Source organism: Mus musculus, chromosome 2 (assembly GCF_000001635.26).
Source record: "Mus musculus strain C57BL/6J chromosome 2, GRCm38.p6 C57BL/6J".
Taxonomy (NCBI): Eukaryota; Metazoa; Chordata; class Mammalia; order Rodentia; family Muridae; genus Mus; species Mus musculus.
Window position 1 is genome coordinate 113,378,101 of NC_000068.7, and position 25,553 is coordinate 113,403,653.

The 25,553-nt window shown below is 41.7% G+C and overlaps 1 protein-coding gene and 1 long non-coding RNA gene across 5 annotated transcripts in view; one reads left to right on the forward strand and one right to left on the reverse strand.

Annotated features, from left to right (window-relative positions):
* Fmn1 (formin 1) overlaps positions 1 to 25,553 on the forward strand; it is a 389,105-nt gene that overhangs the window by 50,437 nt on the left and 313,115 nt on the right. The gene's annotated exons all lie outside the window — the stretch shown is intronic.
* On the reverse strand, positions 9,339 to 13,662 carry Gm13963. Its single transcript, XR_003954049.1, has 2 exons — positions 13,011 to 13,662; positions 9,339 to 9,571 (listed from the first exon to the last, which is right to left on the reverse strand). It is a non-coding gene; the product is annotated as a predicted gene 13963 (long non-coding RNA).

Sequence of the window (25,553 nt, forward strand, 5' to 3'; positions counted from 1 at the left end):
AAGCATTAAAGTTTTTGTTCATATATTCTTACCCTGTTCTTAACCTTGGTCACATAAAGCCTCAAACTGCGCGTGTTGAAGCGATGGGAGAAGGGACTAGGGATGTTTAAAAGCCTTCTCTAAATCTAAAGCTATTTCAGTATAATAAATTCATTTGAATCCTAACCATCTTCTTCATTGTAAAACTCCTGATTTCACTCATTGTAAGATAAACATCTTTTCCTTTTATTCTCAGGGAAATTTAATGCATAATGTTTACCAGACAACTTTATTAGCATTTATCTCTCTAGACTTTGAACTCTGTGGGAGCAGAGGCTGTGCTGTTACTCACCTGTGTATCTTTGGTGCACAGGTATCAGTATCTGATACAGGTTGTAGAATTCCAACCTGGGAACACACATATCCCAAGAGACCTGTGGGTGTGCTCCAACACAAAATTGTAAACTTACAATTTTATTATTGTGAGTTCTTTTTTTTTTTTTTTTTGTAACTTGATTTTGTGGTTCTTGGGCATTAACTTTGTAATGACAATGTCATATCTCAATGTCAAAAGGTTGGACATGCCTGATGGGCTATGTTACATAACTGCTATGCTAGTAATTGCTGAGTAAAGGTCTCCCTATATTGTGCACAAGTAATAAGGGAAAGGAGCTATATGACCACAGGAAGTGTTAACACATGGGAGAGCCAGCACGACTGAGATCAGTGCCTTTTACATTGTGGACACTGAACAACAGCATCATTGACCACAAGCAGAAAGTGCATAAAATGCTGTTAGGCTCATCCCATAACCTACTACATCAGAAGTATGGGGGTTGGGATTGAGCAGTTGCCTTAATCACTTGAATAGAGACCAAGATAAAAGCAGAAGCTACACTGACATACAGCTACGCTAAATGAACTGAAAGTCTTTTCCATCCAAATATTTTATTACGGAAATGATTAAGAGTTATGCTCCGCAAATAATTGGATTCCCACTTAGCTATGTGTAATTATTTTGAGTAACTCTTATAGGTCTCATCAGATTTAGGAACTTGTACACTTGTTAGCATAAATATGCTTCTGATTCTTTTATTAGTTCACTGATTAATTCTTTCACACTGCTTTTACATGGGGAGGAGGTGGGATCTTAGGGAACATTTTCCCTGCCTGTCATTTGCTGCTGTGGTCACAATTTTTTATGTGGTCATAATGATAGCCATTCTGGCCTCAGTGCAGATGTCTTCAAGTTATGGATGCCTGCCAAGTGCCAGCTGCTGCCCTACAGTCCAAGATGCTCCTACTCCAAACTGGATTCACATGCATATTGGTGTGCTACTATCTCATGTTTACAACCAGTTTTATGTTATCAGCAAATACTATTTAAGTCATTTGATTCCTTCTACTAAAAACATGCAGACCTCATAATCACAAGCACACATCTGCAGCTTTTCTCTTATAAGCAACAGCCCTGTCAGCTTCCTCATGTCTTTAAGAACAAATGTCTAGAAAAATGGCGTGATGTATGACTAGCCTCATGAATGGCCTCTGTCAGGAAACTGCCAGTCTTATCATTGCAAAAGCTGCTCAATTTTAGCCTCTGTGTTTTTGGAGAAAACTCATGTCTTAATGACCATTGATCTGGTTTTTCTCTCAGAGAAAGAGATCTGCCTTCTGAGGACACAAGCAGTCTTTGGTCACCTTCCCCCATGTTTGCCAAGTAGGCCATAGTCCACACAGTTATTCAGCTGAGCTGGGCCCCTGTTCTGGAAGGAAGCCAGGCTCCCTACCATACCACTCACTAAACCGCTGTCTTGAAGTCAGAATCTCTGAATTAAACTCTGCCAATTATGAGTAATGTATCACTGAGAAGTAAACAAACTTTTTCCAGCTTGTCTGTATGTATAACAAAAGGCTAATAATCAGTGTATGAAATTATTCTGTTTTATCATTGGTACTTATCCTAGTGTGTGGCATTAGTGGGTATGGGGGCGGGGCATGTAGATGAAAGAGGCCATTTTGGTGTTTTCTTCTATTGCTCTCTACCTTACTTTTTGAGGCCGTCTCACTCACTATACCTGGAGCTCGCTGATTGACTGGCAGACCCCCAGGAGCTGCCTCTTTCTACCTCTAGTCTTTGTTAATATTACAGGCGTGAGCCACCAAACCTTGTCTTTTGTATGAGTGCTGGGCATCCAAAGGCAGATTCTTGTGCTTGTATGGCAGACCCATTACCAACTAATCTGTTTCCCAGCCACCGGGGTGGCATTTGATTGAACGAGAGGATTCACCAGTTCCAAATGGCTTTTCTATAAGGTCACACTCTTCAAGATGAGGGCCGAAAACACAGATGCTATGTAATGATTACTTTGTTTTTGTGTTTTTTAAGAAATATACCTCCTAACATTATTGCAAGATTAACTCTATTTGTAAAGGGCTCCTGAGTGATCACCACTCACAATGTATCATGCATTTAAATGTGTTCTGAACATCCAAATTAATTAAAGTGAGTCACTTGATAACTTGGTTCTTTTTTCCCATTGGTAGAACATAGTATAGAGACAAAATAGGTCTTTGTCATTCAGTGCTCCTCTTTCAAATATATTACTGCCTGGAGGTAATATCAGGCTTATTTTTAATCCTGAAAAATGAGTAGAATATACTTTGCCTGAGAGATAAAATATGTTGACATATGTTTAAAAAAAAATAGATGGCCACCCTCAGGAATAAGACCTTGGAAGCACATACCCTCAAGGAATTTTTAGCAATTTCCAATTTTTTTTTTCTAAAGCCAATGGCAGTTCTACAAGCTCCACAGTTGATTTAATTGTACTTGTTTTTTTCTCCCCCAGTGATTATGCAATAAATACTGTTTGGGGAGCCCTCAGCTAGTGCCTTCATGTTGTAGATGATGAAATTCAAGGATCCACCCACTTGCGCTGTTGAGTGGCTGGAGATGCTGAGTCTTGGTCTTTTTTTTCCCCCTTCTCCATAGGATGTCCCTACCACAAGTGAATAGGTAACGTGACGTGCATGTGGATCTTTAGTAACTTGGAGTTAGTACTATGATAGGTATCGTAAGTATTTATTTGAATCTTAAAATTTCCTCTATACGCGATTTTAAAAAACATTTTAAAAATGTGTATAGGTATTTTGCCTAAATGTATTTCTGTGCAGCATGTGTGTGCCTGGCACTCCTAGAGGCCAGAAGGAGGAGTTGGGAGCTTTCAAGTGGCTGCTGGAGATCAAACCCATGTCCTCTGAAAGAGCAGCCAGTGCTCTTAAGGTCTGAGCCATCTCTCCAGCCCTAAAACCAATTTACTGATACCCTTAATATTATTATCAATAGTTAATCACCACTAGTACCTACATCCAATGGTATAAAAAACTTTAATATATAACGTCCAGATATTTACTCAGTATGGATTAAGAGGTAAGGTTTTGAAAAAATACTCCTTGTTCAGTATTTATATTATCACAAAATTCTAAGTGTAATACATAGTCATTGAAATACCATTTGTAATATTCCCAGACTTCTTTTTGCTAATTGGCAAATGAGAAGCTTAGAATGAATCTCTAAGGGCAGTGACTCTTTAATGCTTGGCTAGTTCTAAGCCTCTGAATTCTTCAATTTTAATAACAGCGTGCTTGTTCAGAATCTGTTTATCTTCCACAGATACCTGATGCCCAAAGGGTGATTTAAGAAATAAATGGGTTTTCTTTTATTATGACTCATATGTAACTTTTTGGAAAGTAATACATGTTTAAGATGCTACAAGGTCATTCTAGAAGGGCCTTAAGGTTCACTAACATTCTTCTATTCGTGTCCCTATCCTTCATTCACTTCATGAACTATCTTCTATCTAAATTTATAAAGTTGTAGCTGCTTAAACTGTTGTTTCTGTGTGCTTGGCTGGATAACGAGAAAAGGAGGCATCACAGAATGAAGGGAACTGCAAATCTGCTGCTGTGAGGTATCACATGTTAGAGAAAGTCTCCTCAGTGTCAGGGTTCTCTGTGCTGGGAATGACATACTTCACATACTTCACAGCGTTCTTAGGATGTCGCCAAGATGGTCATCACAGTGTCAGTCACAGCACTGGCATGTGCCAGGAGGAACCGCTCCTGGTGGCATTCCTGCTTCGACTGCTAGTACACGATATTGTTCCCCAGGATGTGGAAGTACTAACTAGGTTGCTGTGTTTTAAGGAGGATGTGTTTTCAAAGAACTGAGATTCTGACAGGATAGTCAAGGCAGTCATAAATCGGATGTGTCAGCAATGATAAGAGTTATGCTTCTGATTTCTACAGTAATTTCTCTGCTTTTCTTCACTGCAACTGTTATCTAAAAGAACTCGTAGCAAATGGGTTGCTGGGGTTGTCTGAAAGTACTCAAAAAGACCAACGGATGGATTCAAAGGGGCTGGAATCCGAAAATTGCATTTCTCCAGTCTAGAGTTATGCCTTTTCTTTTTCCTGTCTGTACTCCCAGCCTGTAACCAAGAGATAGTGAACATTTCATGGAGCATTTGAGGCAAAGCAGACTCCCTTTTAATGGTGACAAGGATTTGGTGCTGAGAAGGACTTAACTCAGTTTCATCTGTAAAAACTGATCATTTCCAGCTTCTATTCACTTTTCAGATAGGAAGGGGCTACTAAACCATGAAACATGGCATGCGACTGTAGCAGGGATTGTCCACAATAGCTAAATAACGATTGAAGAGGACGACTCCAGATCAGACCTGACCAAAGTTCAGAGTTCTCATAGACATCCTGCAATGGCATTCATAAAGGAAAAAATGTCAAAATCTGAAGTATCATTTACCATGTATATTTCTTTGCATATCATCTGTCTAGGCTAATCTCAACTGAGCTGTGTATAGTTGTTAATTGTCAAATAATTTTTGTTGTCATTTTAAGTTCATAAGTTAAAGAATAGTTCCTGCCATGGGTTTTGTTATAATAAACCAAGAGGCCTTATCTAATTGTTCTAAGAATTTCATACCTAGGATTAGTAGGCCCTGAATAACCATTACCTCTCCTTGGAATGCTGCTTTACTAAGGATACTTCATGCATTCTACTAACTTTTAAAAAAACATGGAAATGTGCTAATAATAAAGTTTTCTTCTGCTAGTACTATTTTTAAGTACTAGTTCAACAAATATTAACTTTGTATCACTCAAGGATTTTATTCCTGCGGAAGAAAATTCTTATCTAAAGTTAAGGTTTTGATCAATGCTCTGGTATTACTCAGACTCAAATATTTCAGCCCAATATTGTTTTTTTTTAATGTTGGTAGAAGTCCTCCAGCACTCCCAGTTATATTCCTCCAATACTTGCTAGCTAGCAGGCCTGTGTTCTTTCTTTCTCTTCAATTCTCCATATCATTAAGCAAAGAGATTGAAAGAATGTATTGTTAATTGGCTGACTGTCAGAGCTTAGCTCTTCTTCTTACAAGTCCAATGACTTATTAAAAACAAAAACAAAAAAGCAGAAGACAGAGTGATTGAGAGTCACGAGTATTTACCATTTGTTATAACGTCTTGTCTTTGCAAACCTGATTACAGAGAATTACTCTTTACTCCAGGGGTCTGTGCCTTGCCCACCAGAGTGCATTCAAAAATTTGATAGTCTGAAGGGAACCTTTCATACAGTCTAGTTTTGGTTTTGTTTTTGACTTCTGGATTTTATTTCTTTATATAAAACAAAACAAAAAAGAACCTTCTATACTTATGGTTTATTGTTGGGAAAGTCAGTTGGTCAATTCATTTTCTTGCATCTAATCTACCATTTTAATGACTTAAAAAGATCATCTGTGCTTTTAGGTTTTCAGATTTAGAATTTATCCCCAAGAAGTCTCCTCTGGGCTCCTTCTGGTCACTGGTCACTTTCATCCATTGCATCCCATTTCCTTCCAGGACATCTGTTTTCTTTTCTCAGCTATTGAGTTTGGTGAAGTTTCTACCCTGTCCCCTGGGAGTTATGCTAACTGGTGTCAGCTGGAGGCCAGGTCTACTGGGAACTAGGTAAGTTGGAGTGGCTTTCAAAGTAGAGAGCAGCCTTGTTTCTGGAAAATCTTGATCCTTTCCTCTTCTTGGCTTGAGCATGTAAAGTGACTCCCTGTCCTTAAGAAAGTGACTGGGTGTCAGGCGTGTGGCTTAGTGAGCTGTACAAGAAAAGTGACTTACTATAAAGGACTGTTGAAAAATAGGTAATGATTTTTTTCTTTTCTTTTATTGGGTATTTTCTTTATTTACATTTCAAATGTTACCCCCTTTCCCAGTTTCCCCTCCGAAACCCCCTATTCCATCCCCCTCCCCCTGCTTCTATGAGGGTACTCCCTCACCCACCCACCCACCCACCCACTCCCACCTCCCAGCCCTGGCATTCCCCTACACTGGGACATCGAACCTTTACAGGACCAATATGTTACATATAGTTCTTTGTGAGAAGATACAAACCTTGGTTTGAACCATGCACAGCTTCTGCTATAATTCTTCAGCCCCAGCTAAATAGTCTTTAAAAAAAAAAAATAAACCAAACAAATAAAAAAAAAATCCCATCATTCAAACAGAGCAGGTGTCTTCCAGGCACTCTCAAAATGACAAACATAAAGGGAAGGGGCTCTCCTTGTATGTTTTCTGTGCCTTAGAAAAAGAACACAGGGCTGTTCTCTTGACCACTTATATGTGAGTCTGCAAAAATAATGGTATTATAGACATCAAGGGAATGGATATAGTATAAAATGAAGTAAAATAAAAAGAGTGCCCTATAAATGTCACCACGGCAAACTGCATCATCTGCAGTGTCACGCAGCATGCCATTGGTGCTACTGCATCTTCTGCAGTGTCACGCAGCACGCCGTTGGTGCTATTGCAGACAAGCAAGTTCCAGAGAAGTTTCTTCCCAAGAGAAGTAAAGTGCATATTGCGCACCCTGAGCACCGTAAGAGCTAAGACAGCTTTCTGAAATGGGTGGGAAGAATGAAATAAAAAGGCAAGAAGCCAAAGAGAAAGGCGCCCGGTCACCTGGTCACAACAAAGCGTCAGCCTGCTGCAGCCCAACAAGCAGACTTTGGGGGAACTAGCAGGAAGGAGCCTGAGCTGCCGGAGCCCATTCCAGTGAATTCACGGCTTCATGTACAAAAGAATTATTTTCATTGATTTTAGGGGTGCCAAATGGCAGTGGTGGGGAGCATGTAGCTGAGAAAATCTGTTTATCTCACGGTCAGGAACCAAAGGAAAGTAAGGAGAAGACAAGAGACTCAGAGGCAAGCCTTCAAGGGCTGCCTCCAAAGACCGAAGGGCATCCTGTCTCACCTTAAAGGCTCCTTTGCCTCCCAGCGGCACCATTCTGAGGACCGAACTTTTAATACATGAGCTTTAGGGAAACATTTGCATCCAATCTGTATCACTCCAGAAGGCAGGACTCTGATGCATTTATTGAACTAGTTAAACTAGACACAGCTTAGGGAAGAGAGAGTACAAATTGTTCTTGCATACCAAAAAAAAAAAAAAAAAGAGTCATAGCATCCACATGAAATGTATAAACTTGGTCTGACACATGGCAGAAATAACCCATTTCTAAAAATACAGATTTGAGACAATCACATAAATTGAGCATGACCTATAAATTAGTATCAGATAATACTAAGGACTTAATCTAATTAAGAGAGGATTTTGAGTCTCAGAAGAGTCCTTGGAATTTTAAACAGTGTTGAGACTATGAAAGACTAGAGGGACTTTTGAAGTTGTACTAAATGCATTTTACACTATGATGTGACCACAAAGGAGTGGAATGTGGTGGTTTAAATGAGAATGTTCGCTCATAGGCTTATATTTTTGAATATTTGGTCTCCGGTTGGTGAAACTGTTTGGGAAGGACTAGGAGGAATGGTCTTGTTGGAGGGGGTGTGTCTGGAAGTGGGCTTTGAAGTTAAAAAAAAAAAAACCCTCAATATTCCCAGTTAGTTCTCTCTGCTTTGGAGTTGTATCTCACGATGTGAGTCCTCAGGTACTGCTCCAATTCCTGCCTGCTTCTGCGTCCCACAGTGGTGACCATGAACTCTAATCCTCTGAAACTATAAGCCTTAAATAAACATTTTCTTTTATAAGTTGCCTCCTTTACTCATTGTGTCTGATCACAATGATAAAAAATTAACTACAACGTGTAGTAAAGCAGAGGAAAGCAGAGTTGCTACGCTAAGTCAAGTTGTCTCTATCATGTTGAAGTTCAGCTGAGAAGAGGCCTGGGTGGTATTGGGCTAAGGCACTGGGAGATACTTAAGATGTGCTTGGAAGCGGGTGGCAGGGTTGAGAAAATGATCCCACTGTAAGGAAACCTGCTCTAGCCATGTTGTGCTGGCAAGAGGGAGTGAAACAGGAAGCTCGGGAGGACAAGAAGCAACAGCTGCAGAGTACAGTGACCAAGAGCTGCTGCTGCTGAATGTCTGTTCATCTGTAGGCTGCCTCTGATAGGAATCTAACACCGCAGCACCAATGACAGTGTTCCCATAGCCGGCCTTTCCAGGAGACCTGTCCCAGCACTGACACTCATCCATTTCTCTTCTCGTATTCCTCTATCTGTTCCATTTTCCATCACTGACTTTGACCTGGCCTGTACCACCACATCCATGCCTTTGAACATTGGCTCCCAAGTGGCAGTGACAGTAACAATAGACACTTACTAGACAGAGCTTCATAGATACCAGGTATTAAATGGACACTTTATAAATACTATAGGTAACTCAAACCTCAATCCACACAAGAGTTACTGCTGCCTTCATTTTATAAAGGAAGAAAGTCAGAGAAATGAAACTGTCCAGGTGAGAAAGTTACAGACCACCATGAATAGAAGGGCAACTTAGAGTCATTTATTAGCGAACAACCAAGAGTGACCTCTTGTCCAAAGAACTCTCAGTCTTAAAGCTCAGAGGTACAGCATTTATAAAGGTAAAAATCACCAAGGCCAGAATGACATCATTGTCAGGTGTGGGTCAGACAAGCCTGATAACATTTGTTTTGGCAGAGCACATCAGCTGTTATACTTCTGGGCCATGCCCATAATCATGGAAAGTCGCAAATGTACTGCCAAGGTATATGTGACTGATGAGCAATTAGGAGCTGAAAAGACACAAGGCCCTAAGCAAACACAAAGTGGAGACAGGTAAGAACAGGACAAGATGACATCACCTCAGCCACGTTAAAGCCAGGTACCTGGGTCCCACAGTGCTGGCAGGATGCAGAATCAAACTGGAACTTGACCATCTGCAGTTGCGATGCTATAGGTATCTGATTACCATGCCTTCCTTCACAGGAAACAGGGATTGGAGTAAAAACCTGGAGCCAGTTTGCTGAGCTAGCCACACAGTGCAGTCTCTTAGGAGGCAGCAGTACCCGAGGGTCCCTGTTTCCATAAGGTCAGCCACATAAAGAACAGTGTGGCTGTCTGTCTGGCAGGATGGCTCAGCTACCTTTCTCATTTAGGGTAGGGATTCCCAAACACCCTATACCTCTTGCAGAGCATGTGCAAATAGCAGACATGAAGGTCCCATTGCTTCAAAACACTTTCAGGAGTAGTCTTGGCTGAAGACTGAAAGAAAAGAAAAAGAACCAACAAATGCAGGCATCTGTGGCTGCATATTTTATTGTTTACATAGAACATGTTCACATGCACTGTCAACAGATTCTTATAAAAATCTCTCCGAGGTGGGTATGCATATTTATACCTTTTTTTTTCTTAAGTGTTACTCTCTTCCAGGAAGAGTTTAAGGGACTTGTATTCAAACAATAGAAAAAAATTTAAATGGTAATAAAAATTAGAACAGGAAGTATTGCTTTAGACTTTATAGACTGTTTTCATACTATCTAGACCCTTTGTATACTATCTTGACCCTGTCCATACTATCTAGACCCTTTTTATTCTTCAGTGTCAAATTTTATGGATCCCTTACAGTGATCTTTGCTTCTCTGTTTTCAGGAAGAAATTGCTGTAATATTGTTCACCAAGGAAAGCACTTGCTTAGAAATTTTCCATACTGAAATAGGTTATAAAATTAGCAAGCCACACTTTGAGAGCCACTCTGCAGATCCAGGAGGTGGAAGATTTGAAGCCCTCCCCCAACCTTCCTTCTGTCTCTGCTTTTGCGGGTGTTTCTGTCCTTGTCTGTGTAGGTGGATGGCATATGTTCGTGAAAATGTGTATTTTTCATAATTTTTCAAGAGACATACACTGCCTCAATATTTTTCAAGGACTCCTAACAGTCCTATCTTTGAGACAAAGATCATCTCCATCTGAATAAGTGTGGAGCCAAAATAGGGAAGGTTACATACTAAGGAAAAAAGACTCTGATATTGTCACCTGTGCCCCCACCTCCTTAGCTACATTATGATGTCCCTATAACTATGAAATGGCATACTGTGAAATTAAGCCATGTACACAGCTCTATCACTGTGGTTATTTGTGTTTGTAATTATGAGACATTCAAAATTCATTTTGTCATTCATCAAATAACATAATCATGGGTTTATCACCCCTCTAGGTATAATAGACATAGACCCAACAGAGAAAAGCAAAGCTAATTCCCGTCTTCACAGAGCTCACATTCATTCTGGAGGGATAAATATCAAAATATATAAACTAACACATCAGCTGTGACCTCCAACTAATGCAGGAAAATCTGTAGCCTTTTGACCTGTAAATTAGCTTGTTTAGTGTTGGTAGGGAAGCTGATGGAAACTCTTTCCACTTTAATGTGTTTTACATGTTTTGCAAACACGAGGAAGCCACTCAGCTGACTCTAGTGGCATTCCTGTGGGGGCATCAGTGCTCCCCAGGGCGCTCGGCAGGCAGAGTCCTTGGTTTCCCGAGCCTCACAAGCATCTGCCAAGACACCCCCAGTTCCAAAGGGAACTGCCAACCTCACATCTAAGGGCAGGCTCTTTTCTAGCAGGTGCCACAGGGAAGCAGGCCAGAGTGGGCAAGCAGGCTGAGCAGGATTCTCTTCCCTGACCAGGTTCTACTGCATGCCCTCTGAAGGGTCTGCTGGGAAATCTTCAGTTGGCACCAGGAGTTAATATCAGCAGTCCATTTTGAGAGACATGGCTCTACAGAGAATTAAGAGAGGAAGAGAGTCCAGGGATGTTATATTGGCCTCTTGAAAAGACTTGGTTGCCCAGAGGAACCTCTGGTACTAACCAATTCTTAGTATTTTTAACTCCTTAGGTCTTACCAATCTTGTGTTCAAGTCAAACTACACTTCATTTGGACTTTTAACACTTTTAACAACATTTCTTGGTAAACCAAAGATGGATAGATAGATAGATAGATAGATAGATAGATAGATAGATAGATAGATGATAGATAGATAGATAGATAGATAGATAGATAGATAGATAGATAGATTAGTTAATTAATATGAATAGAGGGTGAGTTGAGGCAGGGAGGGAGAATATTCAAGGGTAATTTGAAGGAAGAACTAGGAACAGAATATTTCAGGCATTTAAGTGACCTTTATTTTAATTGCAAAACTTTGTGAGACCAATGCATCTTTAGATTTTCTGACCAATGCATTTGTAGATTTTCCATAAAAGGCAAGGTAGCTGAGTGTCAGGCAAGTTAAGCCACCATATGGGATGGTGCTTTTCCTGGCCCCCTCCTTTTCCGGGCTCCTGCTCTTGACCTGACTTGTGCTAAGCCTAGCCCTATGCACTTCTGCTTCCTCTCCTATCTGCAGTGACTACAGAAGGAATGTGGAACTGGGGTGGGGTGGGGTGGGCTGTGAGCAGTGACACAGCTGAGTAGAGACCCTGCTTTGAAACTGTTCTCCAACAAGCATATGCTTCTCCCTGGAGCTGTTGTTTATCTGGTGACCTGGACGGAGATCAAGCATTGTTAGCTCAGCGCTGCTGCCCCTTGGGCAAGCATCATACATCTCCCGTGGCATGCCTACTGTATTTCGATTTGCCTTTTGTATGAATTCCTACACTTTGTATTTAAGATTAGTGAAGCCAACTGTCTAATTAATTGGGTCAAATTGTTGGGTGTACTTACCACTGACAGTGGTTTTCAGGTGTTTTATGCCATGACTTATAAAGGCTTTGTAGAATGATGGTAGTGCCCTCGTCTGATAGTTAACTCACCAAACATGTGAGAAGTTAACATGTTGAATTGTGCTCTTTGGAACTCTGAGCAAAGAGTTCAGTGTATAGACTCAGTTGCATTTATTATAAAACAAGTAGAATAGTCAGTACTCCCTGATTATCTCCTAGATGCATCAGAGTACTCCTGGAGCTGTTAGGGTCCTTATGAGAAAATATCAACCCTGGTAGTTTATCATTAGCTATCAACATACAGAAACTTGGGCATTCAGACACAGCCTCATTTCTTCTTAAGCTTGAACTCTGGAGACAAGAGCTGACTTATCTAGGGTCAGACAACAGCTGATTGGTGTTCGAGGCAGGACTGGGACACAGATATGGAGCATTTCAGTGGGCACTCTTGCCCTACACTGCCATTATGACTTTGCTTGTATGCTGGGCACCATCACTTGCAGAGAATCCTACAGCTCTTATGTCTGTATGATGAGGCCTAGTTCCAGACTATTCTCACTCACTCATGGTACAGAGAGGCAATGGAAGTGCAGCCTTGTCCTAACAGCAGCCTCCTGGGCTCATGGAGGCTGCTGATGCTGTGATAGAGATGGGTCCCCAGCTCTTGACTGCAAGTGCAGAACACTGTTCTGTCTTACAACACTCTGAGTTGTAGCTGGTGGTTGTACCAGAGAAGGTTTTAACTTATAATGTGAATACCCCCTCCCCCATGAACTCATGCACAGATCTGGTAAACTGAACTGTGGAGGAATGCATAGTTTTATATAATGATAACACTTGGTACAGAGCTGTGGTACTCTTCCCCCAACTCCCCATGACTTAAGGTCATGGTGGGCCTCTACTTGCTCATCTACAGTCAGGGCAGTGAACAAGAGACTCTTTTCTAGTCTATAGAGTTCTGTGGTCCTTTTCCTATGTACCTTCATGTTTCGTCCAGTAGAGGGAGGTGTGTGCTCACAGACTTAACAGCCCTTCCTGTCTTCTCTCAGTAGGATACTTGAGGAGTCTCCTAGAGGGTGTTAAAGTCATACAGGTCCAGGCAGGACATGACCCCCTTCTGGAAGACATGGACACAGTAGAGCAAGAATTCAAGTTGTGCCATTATACAGAATTAGCAGAGGAAATCGTATGCGTGCTAGGAAGCTAATCACTAAGGCTCTGGAAGTTTTCAGGAGGATGCTTCAAAGAAGAGAGAGACAGGTTGGTGAGCAGTTGTCCCCTCTGTTCTTAGGTGTGCAAGTCAGTAATACAGGAAATGTCTGTGTCTCACAATATCAAATCAGAGCTGAGCTGAGGCTCCTTTGTCAAGTGACATAATATAGGGGTGCATAAGGGGAAAAGGTAATGTCACCTGATAAGTTGGGCATCTTCAAACCTGGAGCCCGAAATACCACTCTATCCACAGTGTGTCAAATCAGAGTTCTATGGAAGAAAAACAGAGCATCTGTGCAAAATAGCGTTTCATCTGTGCACAGTAGAGAGGACAGCAGGCAAAACTGCTAGAGGGGAGCTGCAGCTGCACTGTGCCCGGCGCGCATGGAGGATGCTATATTGAAAATAGTCCCGTGCTCATATGTTGCTCAGTTAGAACCATTTATAGTCACAATAGAAGGTGACCGAGGTTAAGAAGTGGCACTTTGAAGTTTTAGACTGGTACAGGCTAAGAAAGGAAGGGAAAGAAAATATTCTGTCTAACCAGATATGGGAAATAGTATTTCTGGTCTTCTAACCAGTCTAGATGATTGCAGAGAGGGTAGAGGAAAGAGCACCCTCAGAACACGTCCTAGACCCTGGTTGTCTTCATCTCTGTTCTTCTCCAATGGAGAGGGTCAAGGTAATGACGTGTACTCAGTCTATTTGCTGTTTGTAGGCAGGGCTTTTTAGAGCACATTCTCGCATCTGTAGCATCAAGCGACACTGCAGAGTGCTTCCATCATTGGGTTGGATTACCCAGCAAGGGCATTTTCCTAGGATGTACTGGCTGCTCTTTTCACACTGATTCTTCTAAGTCCCTAAGCTTGCAGGCTCATCGGCTTCCTGGTGGTGTGTTGGTTGAGCAGTGGCCCAAGCTGATCTAATCATCCACTGCATCACCCCTCAGCCTTGGCGTCTGGAAGGATGCGTGCCGAGGGAGGCAGAGACTTTTGTACCCTACATTCACAGCTTATAAAAGATTTTATAATTATGGGGTCCATCGCCCCAAGAGTCTGTCTCAGAGCAAGCTGGCCTTGCTCACACACAGTGAGCTAATGCTGATGACCTGTGGTAAGCAGGCATCTTAAAATTTTACTTCCTTGTGCCATAGCCTTTGAGTTGATCAGGAGTGCCATTGAATCAGTAAAAGTAGTAGCCCCACTCACACTCATTTTAATACAACACCGTGTACTTTGCCACACATTTTCATAGCTGTCAGTCATCTTATCTGACCCGCCTCTCAGCCCCATGGCAGCGTTTCCATTTGTTCTTGTTTGTTCACATGTGGAAAAACTGAAGCTTAGGGAATTGAAGCTCCCATAAGAAACACAGCTAGTGACCAAATCCTAATACACTGGGTGTTTTGACAATAAAACTAAAATGTATTCTTTTAAGAATAAATACCACTTAATAACTTATGGTTTAAAATGCACATCTATCTTATAAAAACCAAAGCTCAGTGTTTTATTGACATCAGAATCCCTTAAAAATCAAGGTTTATACATGTTATAGATTTGGGCTCACTGTAATGTTTAAAAGCTTTCTGCTGCATTCTTAGCTTTTGTTGACCTTTGTTCTCATATGCTGACATTTGCTTTCATATATTAACATTTCTAAACAATTTCATGATGCTTATGTTCGTACCTAAGCATTTAAAATATGTTTTAAATATTTAAAACACGTATTGGTTGTTAGTTGATTGGTTGGTTGCCTTTTAAATGCAGTGTCTTGCTATGTAGCCTAGGCTGGACTTGAACTCAGAATCCTCCTGCTTTGGCCTCTGTAGTCCCGTGGTTGTGTATATGGCACATCTGGATTTAAATGCTTGGTTTTTGCAGAGTATGTACATATTTCCATATGTGTAGCCACATTTGAGCGTTCAGCAGTCTTCTGAATGCAGTGAGTTGCTTAATGATATAAGTGGCTATAATAAATAAGAAAGAGAAAACGTCAGTAGACTGACCTCAAATGACTGGCACAGAGGATTGAAGAGAGTTGAGTCAAAAATGTTTTTCCAGAAGCCACATCTCATACTTATCCCCGTGTTAGCCTGCATGGTCTTCCGGTGTGCACAGAGTACTCTACAGTTGTCCCTCTGTAGCACTTAACGTGTTTTATCATGATTGCTTGTATTTACACCATTATTTACTTGTGTGCATTTGTGTATATGTCAAGCATGCCCCTGACAGCCAGAAGAGGATGGCTGATCCCATGCAACGGAAGTTACAGGCAGCTGTAAGCTGCTTTTGTGGGGCTCCTACAAGATCATGAACTCTTGACAGTATAACCTCTAGCTTATTTACTCTGGCACTTGTTTTTTTTTTTTAATTAATATTTTATTTATTCTTTTAAAATTTCATTCATTTATACAATGTATTTTGATCATAGGACATTTACAGCTTAAGTGCAGTGTGTGCCCCACAGTAAGTACTTGTATGAGTTTGCTAGAGCTGCCATGACACTCTGTGACAATACCATACACTGGGTGGCTGAAACCACAGAAATGTTATGTCCTTGCTGTTCTAGAGGCTGTAAGTTGGAGATCATGAAGCCAGCAGGGGAGGTTCCTTTTGTAACCCACGTACCTGAAAGGAAGGAGGATATTCTGAAGAGACATTGTGTCCCTCAGTTTGGCAATTGAATTGTTAAATCAAGAAATGCCAAGAAGCCGAGGGGAGGGTTTGGGGGGGGCTGGGGGGGTTGGGGGGTGGCACACCTTTAATCCCAGCACTTGGGAGGCAGAGGCAGGCGCATTTCTGAGTTCGAGGCCAACCTGGTCTACAAAGTGAGTTCCAGAACAGCCATGGCTATATAGAGAAATGCTGTCTCAAAAAACAAACAAACAAACAAACAAACAAACAAAAAACCCCAAAAAACAAAACAAAACAAAAAAGATATGCCAAGAATCACAGGGAGTCTCAGAAATTTCAATCCTAGCTCCAGCCAGAGAGGGAGCTTGCTGCTAGAAAAAAGATTTGGGGACTCAGCAGTCAAGAGCACTGGTTGCTCTTCCAGAGGTCCTGAGTTCAATTACCATCATCCACATGATGGCCCTCAACCATGTATAATGGGATTGGATGCCCTCTTTTGACATGCAGATATATTCAAACACAGAAAATACATAAATAAATAAATCTGAAAAGGAAAGAGATGGAGACTTATACACCACTGGATTGTCAGCCAGTCTTGCAGGATCCCAGAGCCTAGAAATAGATGGGGATTGGGGGTGGGGCTATAACCTGACCTGGATGAATTGCTGAGCTATGTGTACCTTAGGCCAGGACTCCAAGGATAGGCTTGGGGGAATCGCTGGATCTCCCAGTCCCTCTTTTCATTGGGTCACATTGGCTCTTTTGATTAGTGTACTGAGGATCAGTACCCAATTATGGCTTCTTAGGGCACTGACCCTAACCATTAAAACTCCGGTCCCTCCCGTAGACTGTGGACAACTGCCTGGTGAGGTGACTATCCCTCTGTGGACTTGAGTACCTGGGGACTATGAGTCCCAATATTCTTTTTCTGTCAAGAACACTAGTCAGTTTGGCTTCGGGAACACTGTAAAGACTTCATTGTAACCCCACTATTCACTGATTCTGAGGGACAAGGGCTTCAACATAGGAATTTAGGGGAAGAAAGTTCAGTCCATAACAGTACTCCATTCTCTGTTGTGAAATAGTTGAAATGCTTATGAATGAATAAGTACCTAATATTTACATTCCAGCCTCCTACTTTCTAGGCGCCAGTCAACTTCTTTGTAGCCAGAGGTCTGAACAACTCAGGAAGTCTAGTATTTTACAAAATGTGCCAGATCTGGAACGCTACCCTGGCTTTGCCAATACCCACTGTATAGCTGAGTTCCCTCCACATACCTCAAAGCTCTGGTCTCCTCTGAAGTAGAAAAAATTCACATCCACTGCAGAAGAAGGTGTGCAGCTCTCTGAGGTCATATATGTGAGGGTAAGGTGCATGCCATGGCGTAGACATCAGAAAATTCTAGAAAAACAAGTGTCAGTTTAAAAGGCACCTTAGAAGTAAGCAATATCTTACTGAATGAGTGTGTGTGTGTGTGTGGGGGGGCAGCATTTATGAGCCCTGCTGCCATCAGTTGGTCTCTCTGCCACTCAGGCCCCAGGTTTGCTTTACTACAACTCAATTTGGTTTATTTATCTTATTTTTTTATTTAAATGACACATTAGTTGTATTTAAAGTAGGTTTTTATGACCTGGAGTTTGTAGATTTCACTGCGTGATTTTAATTCTCACCTCTAATTTCTGGAAGCTAATCACACGGTGTTGTCACCTAATTGCTGTCTTCACTGACAGTTATGCAGATGGAGCTTTAAAATATGTCTTTATGCAAAACACCATGATGGCTCATCCTCTGTATAGTGCCTGTGGTGGCTCCCATGAGGCTTTTAAAAAATGGACTTTGAAGTGTCACATGAACACACATTCTTCTTTTAGAGACAGTGATTCTGCTGAGTAATGAATGGACAGCCAGTGAATTGTGGCGATCCTTTGGGAATCAGCAGACCAGAGTCAGAACCAGTAGCCATGGGCAAACATAAGTTGATTGGTGTCTTGTTAGGAATTGTGGCATTGCTTTTGTTTTTCTTATTACAATTCTCCTCCTCCTCTCCCTCCTCCTTCCCTCCTTTTCCTACTCTTTCTCTTCCTCCTTCTTTTATGAAGGATACGTTGCTTATTTTCTGCTTCCCCATGCCATTTCTCTTGCACCCTCTCCTGTTTCCTCTTTCTCTTAATTTATCCCTGCTTCTCCTCTACCCTAACTGGCCTTTCTCTCTGTCTCTTGATGATCCGGGCCTTCTACTATTATCTGCGTGCTTTCTTATCCTGTGCATCTGACTCTGTCTCTCTTGCCCTCCTTCTTCCCTCCCTTCCGGTCCCATTCATTCTCTTTTCTCGACTTTTCCTACTCTTCCTCCTCACCATTCCCTCCCCACCCCTGCCTGTCTGCTGAGTGACCAAGGCTATGAGCTCCCTCAGAAACACAGGCATGTCCTTACAGGCCCCTCTCTCTTGTACTGATACGAGTTCTTTAGACTTACATGGAATGAAATGTCATATTTAGCATCGCTAAAAGAGGAGGTTTTATTATCTCAGGAAGGAACTTCAGTTGGAATGGCGCTGGGTGTGATTTGAGAATATTTGTATTGTAGGTTAACTTTGGTCAAGTCCCTTTAATACACTGGAAGCCTTGGTTTGTTTTTCTTTTAAGTTTTTCATTTAGCTTTTACTTCATGAAGAAAGATGTTCTTGGATTTCATTTAATTAATAGTGAACATATGCATGCATGCATGTCTGCGAGGGAGGTGGATGTTACCTTCTGCTGCTACCTACATTGTTTCTTGAGAGAGTCTATGTTTTGGCCTGCAGTGCCTAAGTAGATTAGATGGTCAGAGAGCCCCAGGGGTTCCCCAGCATGAAGGTTACAAGTGCATACTGCTGCCATTCCTATGTGGTTCTAGGGACTGAATCTAGGGTCTAATGCTTGCACAGTAAGCGCCTAACTAACTGAGCTATTTCTTCAGCCTCCTGCTCCATTGTTGTCCTGATCCATTTCTTTCCTTTTCTTTTCTTTTTTTTTTTTTTTTTCTTTTTGGTTTTTCGAGACAGGGTTTCTCACTCTGTCCTGGAACTCACTCTGTAGACCAGGCTGGCCTTGAACTCAGAAATCTGCCTGCCTCTGGTGGTGCACGCCTTTAATCCCAGCACTTGGGAGGCAGAGGCAGGTGGATTCTTGATCCATTTCTTGACACTGCAGTGAAACAGATGTTCTGTGTAGACAGACTCTAGTTTGTTGCAGGTCCTTAAGGTACGTGCTGAATCTGGGTAGTATTAAACATGGCTTCTGAAAACTAATGGGAAAGGAAATCTGTGGTTGGATAATGATTTGATCTTTTTTGAGAAAAAGGTCCTGAAGGAAGCAGGTCTGGCCTTATCTTCTCTGTTGGATATAAGATGTAAAACCCCTCCTTGCTATTGTCCACCAGACCCTGTCTCATTTTTCCCCTCTCTGACTGCCAACACAGTGCCTGGATAGCAGCAGACTCCCAACACAGTGCCTGGATAACAGCAGGTGCTCATGGCTTCCTGCAGCATTTGCCTTGTAGTTTTCTCTAACTCCCACATATAGCCATGATAGCATCTTGCAAATTCTCGGCAGCTCCAGCCAGCCACAGTTCTTTCTTTGTCAAGAAACCCCCTTGCCTTTAATCAACACGAACACTCCTTCCAGTATGCAGTTTTCCTGCCGTAGTTATTTATGAGTATCAGTTTTCCTTCCCAAGGTTTCAAAGCCAGAAGACTCACCAGGAAGTGGGATCCAGAATCCTTCAAGTTTCATGGCCCTGCAATTTAGCTGTTACAGTAATTTGTCTCTCCCTGCCCTCTTTCCCTGGTTTCTGCTCCAACCTGCCTGCAGCCTACACTGCTCTTTTATTGCCTCCTCTTCCTGTCGGCTGAGTCGGTTCCACTCTGGGCACGTTGCCAAGCTTTACAGCTTCCTCTTTCCTGCCTGTTTCTCAATTCTTCATCCCTTTTCTCCCTGGTCTATTGAAGGATACGTAGAAATATTAAGGCCACTCAACTAAATCAGTGGAACTTGGTCAGTAAGTTTGGAGGTAATATGGAGAGTGGACAAGGATGGCCTGTCTTTTTCATCTATCTACACTGACCTTCCTTTCCAAGTTCCGTCTTACATCTATTTCCTGCACAAACACTCGGCCCCGGGCTCCTCTCCTTTCTGCACTGCATCCTGTTCTCCTGAATTGCCAGTCCACCATTCTCTTCTGATTCCTGTCTGCTTAGCGCTTTCCTGTCCATGAAGGCTTGGAATCCCACTTTCTGTACAATCATGTGCCCTTGGTTATTGCCTATCTCTTCCTCTGAAATCTAAAAGAACTTCCCGCGTGTCCTCACATGATGCTTAGTAACAAACCATGTCTCATGGGAAGACGCCTCCACATGACCCAGGGTAACCCTTGAAGCCAACAGCTGTGGTACCTGCAGTGGGAAGCAGGCTATTTAAGTGTCACGTTCGTTCACCCAGTATTTTGTCACTGGCAGAGCCCTTTCATCCACTGAATCTCATCAGATTTTCACAACTATATTACAAGGTCCACATCGCTACCATCATCTCACTGAGCAACTGCAGCCTCAACTTAGTGACTTTTAAAAGAAAATCCCTTTCAACCACAAAAAAGGAGTCCATAAAAGAGATAGTTTAGAAAGCAATTTGGCATTTTTTTTTCCCTACAGGCTATGTAAATAAGTCACTTCCCCTGCTCGGGAGTTAGGCAGTTAAGCATCTAATATTAATGAATCTGCGACTAAATAACTCTGTGTGGAGGTATGGAAGCCTTCAGCACTCAAATGGTGGATGATTCTACAAAGCGGTCACCATACAAAACTCACCCTTTAAAGCAGCAGTTGAGATATCAAATTTTGAGAATTGCATATTTGAACCCCGGACATTACAATTTGTAAACACGGCTGGATGCTTCCTCTGGGTAACTCTTCACTTGTGTTGCCCTAGTCAGTGCTTATGGTTCGTGAGGAGTCTATCTTCCTTCCCAGTGGCACCCGTCTTCAAGATAAGATTTTAAGACAAAATTATTTTAACCAAATGATGTGAGTTGACACTTATACACAGCCTGCCATCTGCTGGAGCTTTCTATGTATTATCACTAAACCTTTCAAGAGTGCTTTTGGGAAATTGCACCAGTGTATGCATAGTAAGCTTGGGCTTAAAGAGGGGACCCTCTTAAGCTGAACACTTGGAGCAAATACAAGTTGGAGTGGGTGTTGGTCTTCTACACCTGCGAGTGCCGTGTCCTCTCTGGCTGTACTGTCATTGATGACGTGTCAGGCAGTTCCAGACAGAGGAGTGGGATAGAGAAACTCCACCATTTAAATTCTCTGAAAATCATGATGACGGAAGCGGGCCTGGGCGATGTTGTGTGTTTTCTGGATGATATACTGCACTGAGTTGCCTCTAGTTCCACATTAAAGCCTCAGCAGAGAGCAGCACATAGGATTTCAAGGTATTTCGTTTGATATTGAATTACTCTGTGAGAAGAAGTAATGAATGGATAACGGACTGCTGTTGTGTCTTGGGTCTGACTGATTTTATAGTCTTTCTCCTTCCATAGTTTGTGGTCAGGTTTCTTAAGAGCATCACAAGCTCCTCAGATTCCTGTTCTAGGAGAACGTACATCATTTCATCATTAGGTGATAAGATAGCTGTAGTGACATCACAGCAGTCAGAAAGGGTCTCCTCTCCAGGGATTCTCAACCGTGACTGCATATTAGGGTCGGAGAAGAGCTTTAAAGAGATCCCAGTGCTCAGCTCCAGGCAGGGAGGGGCTGGAAAGCATCCTCTCAAGGAAACAGCAAAGACAGACAAAGTGGACAAAGGTGCCTCCCCATTGGCCAGGATCTCTGAGTGACATGGAGAAGCTCTAACAGGCCAGCAAGGAGCTGGCTGTGTTTGCATAGTCATGACTCAACTTTTTCACAGGGAATGCCAATGTTTTCTTCTCTTGCACTCACATCTGTTTCCCCTCTGTCTGAGAATGGCACTCCTCTTTTCTTTCACAAGCTCTGTTTCACTTGATACGGTTAGAATAAGGCTGATCGTCCTCCATGATCTAGAATTGGGTAGGGAGAGTTCACACGGCCTGTTCACTAATGGGTTCATCCTAGCTTTTGTGGAAACAGCTAGGGCATTCTTTCTGACTATGTTTACTGAGCTAGAAGGGTATAATTCTGAGGCTGTAATAACCATCTTGATACTATAAGGGGAAATCCTAATCAAGATGGCATACAACATTGGGGTACTGTACTGGCTAGTTTTGTGTCAACTTGACACAGCTGGAGTTATCACAGAGAAAGGAGCTTCAGTTGGGGAAATGCCTCCATGAGATACAACTGTAAGGCATTTTCTCAATTAGTGATCAAGGGAAAAGGCCCCTTGTGGGTGGGACCATCTCTGGGCTGGTAGTCTTGGTTCTATAAGAGAGCAGGCTGAGCAAGCCAAGTGAAGCAAGCCAGTAAAGAACATCCCTCCATGGCCTCTGCATCAGCTCCTGCTTCCTGACCTGCTTGAGTTCCAGTCCTGGCTTCCTTGGTGATGAACAGCAGTATGGAAGTGTAAGCCGAATAAACCCTTTCCTCCCCAACTTGCTTCTTGCTCATGATGTTTGTGCAGGAATAGAATCCCTTACTAAGACAGGTACCTTGGCTGAACTGTGTCCATAAGACTGGAACTTGTGGGTATAGAAACTAATGCATGTTATTTTTCAGATGCCACTTTGATTATAACATAATGAGTCCTTAGTGAGTGATTCTACTCAGTGTGACCCACAGGTCAACTGGAGAAAAGCACACCTTAATGTTAGGCTAAGGATCTGTGGAAAAGACATACAGTTATGTAAATATGAACTTAAATAGCTCTCTCTGTTTGATTAACAACCATTACATTATCGCCTGCCCATAAATGCTGCTTTTAACTTTTATCTTTTCTATATATTGTTGAATTTAAGATTAATAGACTTAGAAGACCTTGATACTGCATCTTAAGACATATACAGCACTATGACTCTTCTTGTAAGAACATGTATTCTTTCAACGAACATTGATTAATTATGTCTATAACCCATATTCTGAAGAGAGATATGAATATCATGCATAGGAGTGCTTACCTAATTTATAAGATAATGAAAAGCCATAAAAGACCTTTGATCTGAGGAGGGCCATGTTATCAGCCTTGGCCCAGAAAGATTAACCAGATGCCTGAGTGAACAAAGAAAAGGGGATGGTCAGCTTGATAACAACCAAGCCTGAGGCTGGAGAGAAAACTGTCCCAGAAGAGACAAATAGGTGTCATTATCTGAAGTTAAAGAAAAGAGGTGGGTTATAGGAATTCCATTTTATGAGCTTACTTAAAGGTGTGTGCACATTCTCTAAACTTATTGAATTATGTGAACATGGTCAAAGCATTTAAACTCTATGGCCTACCTGTTCATTTATGAAATATTAGTAATGATTACCTAGCAGTATGGTTACAAGAGATGATCGATGCATAGATAGGTAGATAGGTAGATAGGTAGCTAGCTAGCTAGCTAGCTAGCTAGCTAGATAGATAGATAGATAGATAGACGACAGGTAAGTAGAAGATAATGTTCAAATCAAAGTTTGACATATAATACACAGTAAATTAATGTGACCTTCCTTTATATTAATTATAATCCTATACTCTGTCAATCTCACTATCCTGACACATAAGAAATATTACAATCCCTTCTCCTTTCAACTTATGAAGCAGGATGATGGCAGTAGTCTGAACAGAAGGATCCTTATCTTTTAGCTGTCTGGAGGAACAAACTTAAAGTAGACTAGGCCAGCAAGGACCAAACTAAGCATTTGTAGATTTGACACAGACACTGAGGGTTTTTTTTTTTTTCTCTCTCATCACGCATGTCGTCAGTGGCCATTAGAAGGGCCCATTAGTGCATTACCTTGTGGGACTATTTAAAAGGTGATGTCAGGGTGTTGGCCTGTTGTTTATTCAGTTGCTTGTTATATACTTAAGACATCTAGAAACTTTGCGTGAAACTGTCTGTGGGCTGAACATTGAAAAGACAAGACTATTGTGTAAGGCCTAAAAGCAACAGAACTTTCACAAAACCCGTTTAAGCCACCTCACCTTCATGCATATACTCTTGGGAAGAATACTGCTAAAGAATGGCTAGGTTTAAAATCAACTTCCTCTCTGAAAATCACAGTCATGTAGTTACTTGAGCATAAAGAACACAGCAATATTTTGGGAAAGACTAGGGATAAGTGGAATTGGACTGTGTAAGAATAACCAAATAGCATCCTTAGCTCATTCACTTGGGAGAGGAGAGTAAGTCAGATCGGCCTCTACTGATCTGTCTTCTACTGAAGGCGAAGGGCTTGCTCTGTCCGCTGAGCAGAACTCGGTTCACTGCTTAGTAGTTAGCTGTGGAAGCTCCCAGGAGGCTTTGGCCATGCCTAGGAAGCACCGATCTTCATCCCTTTCTCTGGCTGTTACCCTGACTATCGCTCCACTGTTTGAAAGCAGTGACTGTATCTGATTTACTCTGTCTGCTTGAAGAGCATTTAGCAAATGAGTAAGTGAATTCACTAATAGGAAAAATAAGGGTGGAAGGCCTGTTTAGCTGTAGACTGCTCTAAGACTTGTGATTTCTGTTGCTACTTAAGACCGTCAGACTAAAAAGTTATCTTGCCAACTATATAATTATTAGAAAATGAGACTATAGACATAGGATTTCCAAATTTGTATTTTTGTGAAAATAAAATTATTTCTCTTTGGAAAGAAAACCTTCCTGTTGGCCTTCCAGGTTATGGACAGGTTAGGACATTGAAAACACTATCAACATTGATTTGAATATAACTATGCATCTCCCACGTGGTTTAGGGGTGAAGAGGTACAAAGAGCCTGTCATAAGACATTCATGCTCAGGATAATCATGTGAATGAGGCCTTATTTAAAAAACACATTTTTTTTTTCCCTCTAAGATGAGGGACTTACCATCCTGACTGTTGGCAAAATACAAAGATTTGATTTTGTTGTGATTGAACTAAGCCCTTGTAGAATATGAAGTACAAATCACAGATGAATGGTTTGTATATACTGTTTTTTTAGATCTTTTCTAGTCGTTTCTTCATTATCTGTGGAAACCTTGAGCTCACATTTGAGTGCAGTGCAGTGTGTGTGTGTGTATTTGTAGAGGTCAGTGGTCAGTGTTGTTGTGTATCTTTCTCACTTGCTTTCTACCCTATTTTGGGGGACTGAATCTCACTGAGCCTAGAGGTTACCAACTGGGTAGCAAGTTTCAGGAAATCACCTGTTCCCACTTCCCTAGAATTACAGGCCGTTGTAACTGGCTTTTAAAAAACATTTTGTTGTTTGATGTGGATACTAGAGATCAAACCCAGTGTCCCTTTTTGAGTAGCAAGCAACTTTCCACCATTTCACATTCTCGAGGTCATATACATGACAGCAGTGAAGCACCTTATAGAAAAAGGCAAACCCTCTGCTGCAAAGAGAGCATGAGGATGGAGGGACAATTGTCATCCAAAACTCACGATACTATAAGCACCTCTCTGTGTGGAGCAGTGGAAAACAACGATGCTTTAGAATCAGGCATTCTTTAGATTATATAATAATTAGAAACATAAAAATAGTTTTAAAAAAGCCCA